The sequence below is a fragment of the Hemitrygon akajei genome, chromosome 11, assembly GCF_048418815.1.
Source record: "Hemitrygon akajei chromosome 11, sHemAka1.3, whole genome shotgun sequence".
Classification (NCBI taxonomy): Eukaryota; Metazoa; Chordata; class Chondrichthyes; order Myliobatiformes; family Dasyatidae; genus Hemitrygon; species Hemitrygon akajei.
Window position 1 is genome coordinate 117,966,190 of NC_133134.1, and position 13,063 is coordinate 117,979,252.

The window sequence follows — 13,063 nt, forward strand, 5'->3', positions numbered from 1 at the left end:
GTACAGCATAATGAAATACAAATGATAAATAGGGAAGAAAAATCAGTTCTATGAGTATAGCAGGATTAATATTTATGTGAAATGGAGTAGAGCTAACAAAAGGCAGTCTGATTTGTATTTCAGAAAATTGGTTCATGATTAACAGCATCCTTTTGAACTGCAGAAATGTATACAAATAAGGTTTCACATAACCTGCTGTGGAATTGAAAAAAAATTGCCTATTAATCCTCCACAGGCTACTACTGCAGATAATTCTTCAGCAGTAACACTTACCAAATTTCCACAGTTAGATTTTTTTTGCACCGTATTTATTTTCTAAAGGGGCAGCCAAGTTAGAAGCAGACACACCTAGGATGGTGTCGGTAACTGTGAGGGGGGAGTCCGGCTGGGGGGAGAGGAGAAATGAATTCTCAACTTCTATCTATCTGCAATCTTCAGATTGCATCCCTGCAATATTGTGCAAGCATTCAGACTATCAAAGGTCAGTTGTTATATTGAAGTGTATATCAGTATGTCATGAAATGCAAGAGAAATGAGTCCTTCTAACCACAGAGGTGGGGATGCAAAACTAAAAGCAGGTGTTTATCCTGTGGGACCCTTTCTTATGACATAATCTCAAGTTCCTGCCTTCAATCCAGTCAGAAGGAAGAAAATTCAGTCAGGCTGACTTCTTTTTTTTACAGTTGTGTCTGGCTTGGTAGCTGTCTGGCTGCTGAGTCAAATAACTCTGGGTTCAAGTCCCAAACCAAAGACACGAGGACAAAAACCTTGAGTTGAGAAGGCCTCAAACTTCAGCTGCGACTGTGCCAACAGTAAGACTCTTCGATGTCACAGGAAGTGACATCAAAAGGTCGGCTCTTCAGTGGAGTACCCAAGGGGAGGCTGCGCTGACATTTATCGATGAACTTTTTTTTTAGCGATCTGGCCCAGTGAGCCCGCACCACCCAACTGGACCCATGTAACCTACTAAGTGACAGACCTGTATGTGTTTGGAAAGTGGGAGGAAGCCAGAGCACCCAAAGGAAACCCACATGGTCATGAGGAAAACAGAAAAGCTCCTTACAGACAGTGATAGAATTGAGCATGGGTCACTGGCTCTGTAATAGTGTTATGCTCATCACTATGTTACCGTGTCAACCTTGTATTCTTCTCGCTTCTCATGACACCATCTTGGAAAAGGGGAAGAGAGATCCCTTCAGCGCAGTATTTATTCCTTAACCATGATTAGTTTATGGCTACCTGGTTGGTAGACATTGCTGTGGGATCTTGCTGTGTAGATCTGCCTACCATATGCCAATGCAATAGAGACTACATTTCACAATCATTCCATTAGCTGTTAAAAGAAATGAAAGGCTTCATCTAAAAATGTCTTTCTGTGCTTCGTCTAAGAATGCTCCACACATTAATCTTTTCTGTGCTAAACAATCCCACAGGAAGTGAAATCTGCGCCACGTTGTGTCCCCAATCCCAGTGCTTGTGGAATGTAATTGTGATTTTTGCAGTCTAACAACGGGTATACATGAGGAGCAGAGCAGGAACTCGGCCCCTAAAGCCTTTTCTACCATTTAAACAGAGCAATAGAGGGAAGCATGGCAGCTTAGCAGCTAGCGTAATGCTGTTACTACTCCAGCAACCCAGGTTCCATTTCTGCCACTGTCTGTAAGGAGTCTGTACCTTCTCCCTGTGACTACGTGGGTTTCTTCCGGGTGTCCCAGTTTCCAAAGACGGACTATTTTGTAGGTTAATAGGACATATGGACTCATTTGGGCAGAAGGGCCTGTTACTGTGCTGTATCGCTAAATGTAAAGCATGGTTGATCTGATTGTAACTTCAGTTCTTCATTCCATATATCCGCAGTAACCACTCACAGATCATAGAGCGATCTTGTGCAGATAAGGCCACTCAACCCATCTAATTCATGCTAACAACCATTCCCATTTTATTTTCTCTCCATATCCATGTCAACACCCACCCCTCCACCCCGCTCCCTCCGGTTTTTACCACTCACTTACAAACTTGGGGCAACCTGTAGTGGATGTTTACATGTCTCTGGGATATGGGAGGAAACCAGAGCACCACAAGGGAAATCCATGTCGTCAGAGGGAGGAGGTGTAAACTCCACTCAGACAACACCCAAGATTAGGATTTAAAATGGGAGTCTGGAGCCGTGTGGCAGTGGCTCCCCAGCATTGAAGACACCTTCAAAAGGCAGCATCCATCATTAAGGACTCCCATAACCCAGGACGTGCCCTCTTTTCATCGCTACCATCAGGGAGGAGGAGCAGGAGTCTGAAGATGCACACTCAATATTTTAGGGACATCTTCTTCTGCCCTCTGCCATCAATCAGATTTATGAATGGACAATGAAAAAAAACCCATGTATATTACATGGATAAAACCCATGTATGTCCTGACGAAGGGTCTCGGCCCAAAACATCGACAGCGCTTCTCCCTATAGATGCTGCCTGGCCTGCTGTGTTCCACCAGCATTTTGTGTGTTGTTGTTTGAATTTCCAGCATCTGCAGATTTCCTCGTGTTTGCCTCACTGTTCTTCTCTTTTTGCACTACTTATTTAATTTTTATATATATTTCTTATTGTAATTTATAATTTTTCATGTATTGCACTGCTGTCACCAAACCGAAAAATTCACGAACTCTGTCGGTGATATTAAACCTGATTCTGGCTCTACTTGCTGTACCACTGTGCTGCCCACAGCTGGCTTCTCCATCCTACTGAGGGTGGCACGTTGGGATGGAAAAGCAGTGGATGGAGTTTGGAGATGGGCTTGAATTTGGCGTTCAAGGCAGCTGCAATCTCATTCGCTCCTTTGCTGATTAGTTATCCATCTGCTTTCTACCGTCAAAACAATCAAAGACTCTGCATCCATTAACAATCAGGAGGAAGAGTCCGAAGGCTCAAGAAGCATAGATAAAAGGAATTACACCCCCTCTCTCTAACTGGCAACATTTATTTTCAAACAGTATCCCCCTAGATTGTCCTGCAAGAGGAAATGTTTCCTTTGTATCCATCTTGTCAAGACCTATCAGGATCATTTTAATTAGCTCTCCTCTCTCTCTCTCTTTGACAGTATTGAAAGACATTTTGTCAATCAGTCACCATTATGGAGAGAGATACAAACTAACATCTCTCCATGTTTACCAAGAAAGAGGAACTGGCCAGCTCAGTGTGCAGAGATCTTAGCGCCTTAACCAGGGGGCCTTGATCTGATTTATTTTCTGTCCAACAGCCAGTCTAGGATGGAAAGGAAGTGGCAGAGGGGGTAGGTAGCATCAATCCCTATGTACGGTCTCCTACCATGAAATTAGCAAATTTATTCCTACTCTCGACTTTATGCGTTATCTAATCTTCAATACCCTATACCATGAGCTCTAATTGTGTTTAATAATGGTGCCTTATCGAAGGTCTACTGAAAGCTTGACTACACTATGAGTATTTGTCAGTTGTCACAACCTACTGAGGTGGTTATAACATTTTAGGAACAGATTCTTCCCTTCTAACATCGTATTTTTGAATGGATAATGCATCCATGAACACTACCTTACTATATTTGCTCTCTTTTTCCACTTATTTTTTATACATTTCATATTCTAATTTATAGCATTTTTTATGTAGTGCACTGTACTGTTGTTGAAAAACAATGAGCTTCATGACATGTCAGTGATAATAAACCTGATTCTGATTTGCATTTGGATATAACCGGAACGTGTTTCAACAGGTTGTCAAATACAATCTCCATTTCATGAATCCATATTCCCTCTTTTGTCACTATCTTCTGTCTTATTTTTAAAATAAATCTTTTAGTGCAGTGACCTAATCAATATGCTTTAAGGGAAAGCGTCCTATACAGTTACATCACAGCCTATTATGGCAACTATTCTGCCCAAGACTGCAAAGAATTGTGAGTTGAGAGTTGTGAACGTGGTCCATTTCATCAGAAAAACCTACATCCCTTCCATTAATCTGTTTACATTTCTCGCAGCCTTGGGAAAGCAGTCAAGCCAAACAAGGACCACTCCCGCCCTGGTCATTCCCCTTCCCGTCAAGCAGGAGATACCTGACTCCACCACAGCTTCTATTCTGTTCTTGTAAAACTCTTGTATTGACCACTTGTACAAAAAAGATGAACTCTTCTTCTCTGAATCCATCACATTGTGGTCCTTGAATTTTATTTGCTGGGAGTTCACTTTCCAGACCTCCACCACTCCACAACTTGCTCTCAGTATTATATATTTGCTCTTCTATCATTTGCTCAATTTGCCTTATTTGGTACATTGGTTGTTTGTGAGTCTGCATAGTTTTCATAAATGTTATCGTATTTTTTTATATTCCTGTAAATACCTGCAAGAAAAGCAGGATCTCAAGGTAGCATATAGTGACACACACCCAGCGCCACTTTATCAGGCACCTCCTGTAGCTAACAAAGTGGACATTGAGTGTATGTTTGTGGTCTTCTGTTGTAGCCCATTCACTTCAGGGCCTGACATGTTGTGTGTTCAGAGATGCTCTTCTGAACACCACTGTTGTACCATGTGGTCATTTGAGTTACTGTTGCCTTGAAACAGTCTGGCCATTCTCCTCTGACCTCTGTCTTTAAAACAGTGTTTTCACCCACAGAACTATTGCTCACTGGTTATTCTTGTCTTTCTCTATAAACTCTACAGACTGTTGAGTATGAAAACCCCAGTTTCTGAGATACTCAAACTACATTATTTGGCACCAATAGTCATTCCACGGTCAAAGTTAATTAGATCACATTTCTTTCCCATTCTGATGTTTGGTCTGAACAACAACTGAACCTTTTGACCTTGTTGGCGTGCTTTTATGCATTGAGTTGCTGCCACATGATTGGTTGATTAGATATTTGCATTAATGAGGAGGTGTACATGTGTACTTAATAAAGTGGCCACTTTGTGTATATGTACTTAGATAATAAATTTACTTTGACTTTGAGTTGACATTGCCTGCACCGCACATGCTCTATAACAGTAATGCTACACTCAGTACATACACAATATGTCAAACCTTGAAGTGGATGGGCTACAGCAGCAGAAGTCCATGAACATATGCTCAGTGGCTATTTTATTAGGTACAGGAGGTAGATATTGTACTTAATTGCAAGTATATGTAGTTTGATAATAAAATTACTTTGACTTTAACTTGTTTTAGCCTGCTCCACACATCCTCTTTAACTGTTGCATGATGTTCTGCAATATTTCTTTTCTCCCTTTTGTATTAGCTTGATCTACTTAAGCATAGAATGATCTGTATGGGCGGCAGGCAAACAAATTTTTTCGCTGTATGGTGGTGCATGTAACTACAATAATTACCAATTACAAAACTTTCAAGGAGAAAAAAATCTCTAGCAAATTGAATGTGTGAAGACAGTGCTGGCAGCGCAGGTGTTGTAAAGCAGCTGCAGTATGTGGGAGTTACTGGAGATCAGCAAGAACACAAAGTCCCAGATTCAGATATGTGATGTCAGGGAAGGGGAGTTATCTGGAGGCTAACAGATTTTTTCTGGAGGAGGCCATGATTGGTTTGGTTAGTGGTTATCCAGAGATGTGATTGTGAAACTGGATGCCGTGATTTATCTGGGAGGCAAACACGCCATATATGTATGACAACAGCTAGGGTTTGATTCATGGTTAGCAGCAGATGTAAGTCAGAGGTGACAAAGAGTCACAGAACACTACAGCACAGAAACAAGCCCTTCAATCCATCTAATGTGTGCTGAACCATAATTCTACATAGTCCCACCAACCTGCACCACAGCCCTCTATATCACAGCATTCCCTGCACCTATCCAGACTTCTCTTAAATATTGAAATCCAATTCATTCCACTGTCGCCACTCTCTGAGTTCCTCCTCATGTTCCTCTGAAACATCTCACCTTTCACCCTTAACCCACAACCTCTAGTTCTAGTCTCATCCAATCTCAGTGGAAAAGGCCTGCTTGCATTTACCCTGTCTGTACCCCTCATGTACTGACACTCAGGACTCATGCCTTGACATTTTGCCACTAATTCCAGGTCCTTGTTGGGCCTTTAGGAGGATGAGCAAAATGACATTGTGATACCGGAGGTCAATCAAATAGGTGAGGGGAGAAGGAACGTAGTAATGTAGTTGACAGTGAGTTCAAAGAGAAAGAAGTACCATTCTCTGCAGCTCTAAACTGGGGCCTAAAAATGCACAGTACCTCACCGATAGGAGGGTTATATAATCTCCATAGGTTGAGAAAGGACTAGAAGGGAGATTGTGATCCATTTTGAAATGGACCAATTAGAAACTAATATAAGTTGAACAGGGTATAAGGTTCTGTAAAGTGAACCTGAAAAGCTAACATCATGATTAAAATCTAGAACCAAATATTTACTGGACAGGTTCACTAGATTGTTTCTTAAGCCCTGCAGAAGTTGACCCAGGGATACACGGAGCACAGAGCTGGAGGCCTAGCTCAAATTGAATGGGTAAGAGACAAGAATTTCTACTCTTGAGACCTAAACAGATGTAGTGCAAAAGGAAGAAACTCTTTCTATGAGATCCACTTGAACTGGGGTTCAATCAATGCTGGGAGAAATGAATTACTACGGATTTTGGTCCCAATGATAGGACTTTTAATGAAAACAATGGAGACAGTCAGTGAGAAGTTATTCGAGTCTATATAACAAATTAGCAAATTTGCAAAAGTAAGTGCATGACAATAAAAGTCATAAATTCCACAGTAATGATGCATCAGTAATCAGGTCAAGTAAAGGAAAATATCAAAGGGTAAATGTAAAACGTGGTCCTCTAAATGCATGAAGCATTTATAAAATTGATAAAAATGCCACAAATATGAACTCTAATCTAATAGCTGTAATGCCAGTGTTACTGTCTGATGAGTGATGCCATAGCAAAAACCTCTTGCTCAATGTCAGCAAGACCAAGAAGCTGATTATAGATTTCAGGGGAGGAAGCTGGAGCCAGCCCTCATTGAAGGATCAGAAACAGAGAGGGTCAGAAACATTAAATTCCTTTGTGTTATCATTAAATAACCTGGCCTGAGTCCACCATGTAAATGCAGTTACAAAGAAAGCACAGCAGCGCCTCTACTTCCTTAGGAGTTTGCGAAGATTCCGCATGACATGTAGAACTTTAACAAACTTCTATATCTGTGTATTGACTGGCTGCATCACAGCCTGGTATGGAAACACCAATGCCCTTGAATGGAAAATCCCACAAAAATTAGGGGATATGGCTCAGTCTATCATGATCAAGCCCTCTCCACCCTTAAGAACTCCTACACAGAGTTTTGTCACAAGAAAGCAGCATCCATCATCAAGGACTCCCACCTTGTTCTCTTCTCACTGCTGCCATTAGGAAGTAGTTAAGGAGCCTCAGGACTCACATCACCAGGTTCAGGAACAGTTATTACCCCTCAACCATCAGGATCTTGAACCAAAGGGGATAACTTCACTCAACTTCACTTTCCCTATCACTGAAATGTTACCACAACCTGTGGCCTAATTTTCAAGGGCTCTCCATTTCATGTTCTCGATGTTTATTGCTTATTTATTTATTATATTTTTCCTTTTTGTATTTGTACAGTATTTTGCACATTGGTTGTCTGCCCTGCTTGTGTGGTGGCGTAGTCTTTCATTGATTGGACTATGGTTATTGAATTTATTGAGTATGCCCACAAGAAAATGAATCTCTGTATTGTGTGTGGTGACATTAGAGTATATGTTTTTTGATTAAAAAGAATTACTTTGAACCTTGGGCTGTGCAATAAATATTCCAGGGTTCTTCACATGTAGAAATAGAAAAGTAACAGGTGGAAGTACTCTGATGTCTAAGCACTTGATAACGTACTAATGAGGAATTTTCCTGACATAGAGATCAGACATAGAATCTGTATTTGTGGAGCTGACAGAGAATGAGTGACAAAAATCTAATGGAAATAGATGAACGGATTGCATATAGCAGATAGATTGTTGAAAGGAGTGTCAATCAAGAAATAAGAGGAACGTGTAGTGAGGTAATAGAGTAATTATGCTGCATTTTCATTTCAACTTGGAATGAACAAATAAATTAGGATCAGTGGCTGGGAGGATGAATATATACAGCATATACCTTGGATGATTTGCTGATGCAATAAATCTCAGAACCAACCAGAAATCAGCCATTTTAAATCTATACATTTATCAAGGGAAAATTAATTAGTAATTTTTATTATATAGTTCTCAATATGATAACATTTTACATAGAGTTTTGGGGTGCTATGTTTCAACTAGAGGAACTTCATTAAAATACGTATTAGCAGGAAAAGTGAATTGTAGAAGTGAGAGAAATTAAATTTAAAAGGTTGCTAATGGGTCAATATGCCAAATATTAAGAAAATATTTAAACATTTTCAATAAAAGTATGATAAGAAATTAAAAACTGTTTTTTGTAAAAGTGAATGATTCCAGTCTATCAGGATGTTAAGTGCTGCATTTGATTAAATGAGGAAATTTATGATATTGCCAAGATAACCAGTTAGGTCTAGGACAGGGAGCTTTCAAAGTTAACAATGATTGACCAAAAAAAATTAGCAGAGAGAATATAGATTAGGAGAGTAAGCTAGCATGAATATATAAAAAAATTAAACATTTTGCAAATGGGGAAAAGATTAATAATAACACACACACAATGCTGGAGGAACTCAGCAAATCAGGCAGCATCAATGGAAATGAATAAAGGTTGAAACATTTCAGGCCAAGACCCTTCATCAAGGCATCTTGATTCTTCATTGTTTTCCATGGATACCATCTGATCTGCTAAGTTCCTCTAGCATTTTGAGTGTGTTACTCTTAGTTTTCAGCATCTACAGGATCTCTTGAAAGAAGTAATAACAAACTTAGGATCTTTAAAGGCAGAAATAGATATTATAACAGTAAAATGCACATTAAATGTACCCAAAGTAATGGGGAACTAAACAATGTCAGGAGCCACAAGTAATTAACATTGGTAAGCAGAAAGTTCAGGGAGGAATGAATGGCTGTAAGAGCCAACAAATCCCTGAAATTGGCTGGCATCCTGGAGTTCTAAAAGTAGCTTTAATGATTGTGGATACAGTTGTGATGATCTTCTATAATTCCCTGCACTCTGGAATGGTACAGGTGGGGTGTAGCTTGTAAGTACAAAATTGACAAGTGTTTAACTTGGCCTGTATGTTGGGAAAATGTTGTAATCCACAATTAAGGATTTGTTCACAGGCACTTAGAAAATTATGATGATTAGAAAGAGTCAGCATGCTTTTGCAAAAGTGAAAGGGAAAATGTGCTCAACAAATCTAAGCAAACTTTCTGAGAATGTAATTAGCAGTGTGAAACAGTGGGTGTGGTAAACTAGATTTTCAAAAGCAGTTGTCAGGCTTTGGGGAAGTTGGGGAAGTCCAGAACGAGGGGTCACAGTTTAAGGATAAAGGGGAAGCCTTTTAGGACCGAGATGAGGAAAAACTTCTTCACACAGAGAGTGGTGAATCTGTGGAATTCTCTGCCACAGGAAACAGTTGAGGCCAGTTCATTGGCTATATTTAAGAGGAAGTTAGATATGTCCCTTGTGGCTAAAAGGATCAGGGGGTATGGAGAGAAAGCAGGTACAGGGTTCTGAGTTGGATGATCAGCCATGATCATACTGAATGGCAGTGCAGGCTTGAAGGGCCAAATGGCCTACTCCTGCACCTATTTTCTATGTTTCTATGTTTACACAAAAGGTTCTTCAGCAAGGTACCAGAAAGAAAATGTGAGAATAATATTTTGGCTGTGGATGGAGGATTGGTTAATAAACAGAGGTCTTGGTCAGATTATTCTTAATCTGGCTGTTTGTGGGTATCAGAATTAATTCTGGGTCCTCAGGTATTTTGAGATTATTTTAATGACTTAGTTGAAACAACTGCAACTTATGTTTATGAATAATGAAAAACAAGTTGGGATGTAAGTTGTGAGGACACAAAAGCAGGTTTGTTTGATCCATTAGATCCTCGTTAGCTTTAGCATGATGGCCCACCACGACACCGTGCAATTGGGAAATTGGCCAAAAGGAGATTTAAAATGATGTTTTAATCCATGAAACCTGTACAAATCCAAACAGGAATATTCTCAGTCTAACACAGTTGTGAAACTTAGGCACTTTGTAATAACAAAACGACATTGGTCCATATAGGTGCCTCCCCATGACAGTCAGACACGCTCCACTGGACTGCTTTGGAGGAGAGAGCGAGAGTCTTGGACGAAAGAAGAGAGCAAACGTACATTTAGTAAAAGAAGCACAATCTGTCTCATTTGTGTGATAAATGCCAAGAGGTCTCAATAGCCATTGTATTAGGTAGCTCCTGTATTTAATAAAGTTGCCAATACGCTTGTGGCCACTGTAGCTTATCCACTTCAAGGATTGACGTGCACTCAGAGATGCTCTTCTGCACACCACTGTTGTAACACGTGGTTATTTGAGTTACTGTTGTCTTCCTGTCAGCTTAAACCAGTCTAGCCACTCTCCTCTGACCTCTCTCATTAACAAGGCATTTTTGCCAATAGAACTGCGGCTCACTGAATGTGTTTTGTATTCTACACCATTCTCTGTAAACTCTGCAGACTGTTGTACATGAGATCAGTAGTCTCTGAGATAACCCAAACCATCTTGTCTAGTACCAGCAATGGTCAAAGTCACAAAGATCACATTTCTTTCCTATTTTGATGTTTATTCTAAACAATAAATGAATCTCTTGACCTTGTCTGCACGCTTTGTTTTTTCATTGAGTTGCTGCCACATGGCTGGCTGATTTGATATTTGCACTAAAGAACAGATGCACAGGTGTACCTAATTATGTGGCCGTGGAGGCTATATAAATAAATAGACTGGATTGCTTTCTAAACCAAAGTCCTCCTGACTCAGACGGAAGTGGATGTTCACTGAACCACAATAAACAAAGCTAAAAGCCCAGACATCTGATTCAATGGGCATAAATGGGGCAGCTGAAGAACAGGCAGAGGGCTAAATGACCAGCAGTTGGTGAAGGAAACACGAGCAATAGTCATGTGCCTGTTGCTGTGCTGGGGTCCTAAGTGCCTAACACACATCAAAATGGCCATCTGGAGAAGGACTCCAGAATGCCTGGAATATCCAGAATTTTTCTCAGTCAAAGCTGGTATTTTTAGGAAGGATGGCAGACAAATATATTTTTAATTAAAGAATTGTTGTCCTTTGTGTAAGTAACTGAGATATATTGAACCATAAAGTTACTGAGTGTGAATGCTTAATCCCAGGAAGAGCAGGTATACAAGGTCACAAAACTACAGTTAGACGTCTGTATTCAGCGACAAATGCTGTCATCATGCATTTAATTCCAAATCAGAAAAATATGAAAATGATTATTACCTCTTATTTACAAGGGAATAAATGGTTATTGTTTTGACAATAAAAGCGTGTACATTCTTTTATCTACAGCATTGCACAATTAACCTTTGATACATTGTTCAAAATATTAGGGCTGATGCCTTACCTGATCCTCTTATTTCTTACAGCCCAAGAGTATACACTCAGTAGCCATTTTATTAGGCACACTAATGCTCATTAATGCAAATACCAAATCAGCCAATCATGTGGCAGCAACTCGATGTATAAAAGCACACAGACATGGTCAAGAAGTTCCGTTATTGCTCAGACCAAATATCAGGAATGGGGAAGAAATGTGATTTGAACTACTTTGATTGTTGGTGCCAGATGGGATGGTTTGGAGTATCTCAGAAATTGCTGATCTCCTGGGACTTTCACACTCAACAGTCTGAGGTTTTCAGGGAATGGTTTGAAAAATTCTTTTTAAATCCAGTGAGCGGCGGTTCTGTGAGTGAAAGCACCTTGTTAATGAGAGAGATCAGGGGAGAATGACCAGACTAGTACAAGCTGACAGGAAGGCAACAGTAACTTAGATAATCCTAAAATACAGTGTTGTACCTTGAAGTGGATGGGCTACAACAGTAAAAGATCATGAACATAGACACAGTGGCCACTTTGTTTGGTACAGGAGGTACCTAATAAAGTGGATACTGGGCATATTGGTTTTGAGCATGAATACAATTAGTGACTGAAAATCTCCAATTCTTTGAGCTCAGTGATTCCAAAGATTTACAAGCTATTGAGTAATGATATTTCTGTTCACTTCAGTCCTATATGACTGACTTCTTAATCTGAAATTATGCTCCCTGCTTGTTGATTTTGCAGCCTGATGATGCAGCCTCTCTTCTTCTCACCTCTCCATCACTATCAGAATCTTGGATCTAATTATAAACCAGAGAACTTCAGGAGTTATTGTATAATCTCTCTCCAAGGAATAACCCTCCCAGCCCAAGAATCAATCAAGTAAATCCATTCCGCACCTGCTGCAAAAGAGATAGTTTCTACATTAGCCATGGACTCTGAAGGGCTGCAAGTGCGGTCTCATTCAAGTTCAGTACAATATCGCCACATCTGATTTTTTTCTAATAAAAAGAACCCAGCATTTTTGGCTGAATTTATTCAGAGGTCATCAGGGCATGACTGTAGGTCAATATTGTCCCAATTAATTACTGTTGTACTTGTCAGTTCCATTCTGTACATTGTAAAAGAGACAGAATTTCTGGTACCTGACATCTGGAAGTCATTTGAAAAGGTATCATTTGTTATGGGTTTGATTGAAACACCATTGCTGCGTATTTTTCTCACAAAACTTGACATCTTCAGACTTTGTGCATTATAATATCTGTCAGAGCAGGTATCTCAACGAGCACTCTTGCGAATGTTTGCTGTGAGTCCAATTTACCACCAGAATCGATAACCTTCTCTGAGAGATGATAGTTATCTGTATGAAGGTAACCTTCCTGATAAAGTAATATGTCACATCAGCGTAGAAGTAAGCAGCATTTAGAAGAGCCAAGGTAAGTGTGTGAATCTTCTCAAGATCTGAGGTATCTAGATTCAGGCGAAAATCTGGGCCTGTACTTGCTGGATTTTAGAAGAATGGAGGTGGGGGTGGGTAGGTGAAT

The 13,063-nt window shown here is 40.0% G+C and overlaps 1 protein-coding gene across 2 annotated transcripts in view; it reads right to left on the reverse strand.

Annotated features, from left to right (window-relative positions):
- LOC140735960 (solute carrier family 12 member 5-like) overlaps nucleotides 1-13,063 on the reverse strand; it is a 1,160,378-nt gene that overhangs the window by 610,395 nt on the left and 536,920 nt on the right. The gene's annotated exons all lie outside the window — the stretch shown is intronic.